General features: G+C 34.0%; 1 non-coding gene across 1 annotated transcript; it reads left to right on the forward strand.

Annotated features, from left to right (window-relative positions):
* Positions 1-333: 333 nt before the first annotated feature.
* Positions 334-440, forward strand: LOC138989278 (U6 spliceosomal RNA). The gene has a single exon (XR_011465517.1). It is a non-coding gene; the product is annotated as a U6 spliceosomal RNA (small nuclear RNA).
* The last annotated feature ends 2,981 nt before the right edge of the window (positions 441-3,421 follow it).

The following is a 3,421-nucleotide window of genomic DNA, read 5'->3' on the forward strand; positions in this document are numbered from 1 at the left end:
ACCCAGGGATTGAACCCAGGTCTCCCACACTGGAAGCAGATTCTTTACCATCTGAGTAGACATTATTTTGTATTTATTCGTTAAAACTATTTCTCATACCCCCAAAACTATCTAATTAACGTGTAAGTTAAAATGACAAATATTTATATCATTGGTAATTGGAAACTAAAGTTTGTTTTCAGGTATTTATTACTTAAAATAATATGTATCAATGACTAATGAAGTTAAATGTTGTCCTCTGAGAAGAAATACTGTAAATATTGGCTTTGTATTTCTTATATTGAGACAATTTTAGAGAAAACAATGATGGAGAAATTAAAAATATATGTGTGTGTGCTCGCTTCGGCAGCACATATACTAAAATTGGAACAATACAGAGAAGATTAGCATGGCGCCTTCGCAAGGATGACACGCAAATTCGTGAAGCGTTCCATATTTTTGTCTTCTCCACGAGGTGGAATGAAGAAAAAGACCACCCATTTTGTAGAAGGTGGAGATGCTAGCAACAGGGAAGACCAGATCAACAGGCTTATTAAAAGGATGAACTAAGGTATCTACCAGGATTATTATTGTAATCTGGTTAATAAACAATTGAAACAAACAAAAAATATATATGTGTGTGTATAATCTTAGTGTTTTCCTTATTTCAATATTAATGAAGATAAACAAAGTTTGGGAAGCAAATACTTCCAACAGGTGCATGGATTTCATGGAGTATATAGGGTATTTGAATTTTTTTCTCTGTTGATGCCTGCCAGATATCTGTGCTCTTTTTGTTTCTTTTATAGAATTAAATAATATCACTCAGTTGAATAATAGTTAACTGGTAGGATAGTGCTTTTTATCCTTCTTATGGCATATTGTCATTTTTCTCCCCATACAGCTTTCTTAATTCTAAATTTGTTTGCAAATTTAGAAAGTAGTTGAGGAAGATTTTTTAAAATATTGAACTCTAGAAATCAAAAACTCAGTATCTTCAATTTCAGCTTGATGATAGACCCCTGACTTTTTGTCTTACGACTTTGTTATCTGCTTCTTTTTTTTAATGTCACAATAACACATATTATAAATAGATAATGTATGAATATGTGCAGGCTTATCTTAGTCATAGTTTTAGCAAATAAATTAGTGTCGAATTTTTTTTATATGAATCCTTGCCTTCTAGATCTGTAACTGGAAGATAATACATGCTGAGCCAAAAAGAAAGGACTTTAGGCCCTTCTTCCACTTTAACCAAAGATGTTCCACTTGGGTTAGGTTTTATATCAAGTTTCTCAATAAGCTTTTAGGTAATGAAAAGTCTTTTAAATTAAAAACAAATATTAAAAATCAAAGTGCTGAAGCAAACAGGCTAATATGTCCTCTACTATTAAGGTCCAGGCTCAAGAACCAGATTCCTTTGGTTCTAATTTTGGTTCAGTCACTAGAATGAGATAATAATAATAATACTAACTACCTCACAGAGTTTCTTTGAGAATAAAACACATTATCATGCAGAAGACTTAGAATAATGCCCAGTACATTAATAAATTGATGAAACTTGATAGAATTAATATTTTATCACTACTGCTATGTTTTTATGATTATGCTCTTCAGCCATTGTCATATCTCTTCTTATATTGACATTGGCATAGATGTCTAATTCCTCTCACTAAATTGTAGGCTGCATAAAGAGTGAAGGGAGTAGTTAGGGCTGTTCACAATTATTCTGGTTGTCCTATCTGGGTAGTTTGAAGCTGACATCTCTGCTCATATAGTTAGGAACTGCCATGTAATTTCTTTGATCAAGTAAATATGATTGGGCCTATGAATTCCACTTTAAAGTAAAAGCTTTGATAGCCAATTCACAATGTCCTGATTCCTCTTCCTATATCTTGATGATTATGGAACCAAGTGTTAAAATGGAGTCTTCATTGGCCTTAGTATATGTAAGGACTCTGCAACCCTATGGACTATAGCCTGCCAGTCTCCTCTGTCCATGGGACTCTCCGGGAAAGAACACTGGAGTAGATAGCTGTTCCCTTCTCCAGAGGATCTTCCTGACCCAGGGGTCAAACCTGGGTCTCCCATGTTGCAGGCAGATTTTTTACCATCTGAGCCACCAGAGAAGCCCTGGTAATATGTAATCAACAGAGACCTTATCACTGTCTTGCATTTAACTTGCAGCAAAAGCAAGGTATAACTTTGTGTTGCATTAAACCACTTAGAACTTGGAGTTAGTTTATTATTGTAGCATAAATTAACCTATTGTCACTTATATAGGAGCAAAATATTGGTATTTCTTCCCTTTTCCCCTCATCTTATTCAACAAAACAGTAGCTTGTCAAATAAATGAAAGAAAATATCTTTCCTGAAATAGTTGTTCATCATTGTGAAAACATGTGAATTCTATAGACTCTACTCTCTTCAATCAAAGGATTATTTTCACCTTGTGTTTGACATTTTAATATCAGTTGACTGTTGCCTAATCCTGCTTCTTTCATTTCATCTTGTCATGAATCTACCTCATAGAGCTACTTTCAATGGGAAATTTATAGATGATTTTAGTGCTTGTCTATAAAACCACATTTTGACATTTATTTCCTTGGAAATGACAATGAAAGAAAATCAGATATGAAAATATTTGATTTTTCTTGATATTGGTTACAGAAAGTTGGAAATGTTTTATCCCCCAAACATGTAGTTTCACCTTTCTAAAAGTACTAAATTAAGATTTCAGAAAATATTAGGGGTTAAGGAATTCAGTAGTGATGATGAGGGAGCAGGATATTAAAAGCTCTGAGAAAGAAGGAAGACTTTGAGAAAAGACAGTGGTTCCTAGACCATTTATTGAGGCAGCTTTCTAAAACTTGACAGGTTTTCATGAGTCTGTCTGTACACAGAGGCAATAAGTACATGCCACTTGCATGAAAATATGTTGAGGAGAAGCTTGCAGAGGCAACAGAACACCTTTTGTAAAGTACACATTTTCTTCTGAAGGTATTTGAAGGGTAGACAGTATAACTTCATGCTACCATCTAATATTTTAATGTATTTTGGATTTTTAAGTTCTTCCTTAGATTATGATCTTCCTGAATACAAAGTCTGAATTTTGTCACTAAATAGCCAGAGGCTGTCTCTACTAGTCTAATGTTGCATTCTGGTTTGGGCAAGCATATCCCTAGCAGTTGGTCTACACAAAAACAAAAGAGCCTTGGCTAAAGAGTAGACTGGAAAGGTTCTAAGCTACTTATGTACTCCTTGTGTATATTGAACTTATGCACATAGATCTATGAGACTGAAAAGGGTCCAATAAGTAAAAACAAAGACAGACCTATAAATAACCTGAGTATTGAATGTTCTTCCTCTCCAACATGCATAACATGTAAATCTTACTGGCTTCAGACATTTAAATACAATCCTATCCAATCATGAAGTGACT

This window comes from Bos mutus, chromosome 9, assembly GCF_027580195.1.
Source record: "Bos mutus isolate GX-2022 chromosome 9, NWIPB_WYAK_1.1, whole genome shotgun sequence".
NCBI lineage: Eukaryota > Metazoa > Chordata > Mammalia > Artiodactyla > Bovidae > Bos > Bos mutus.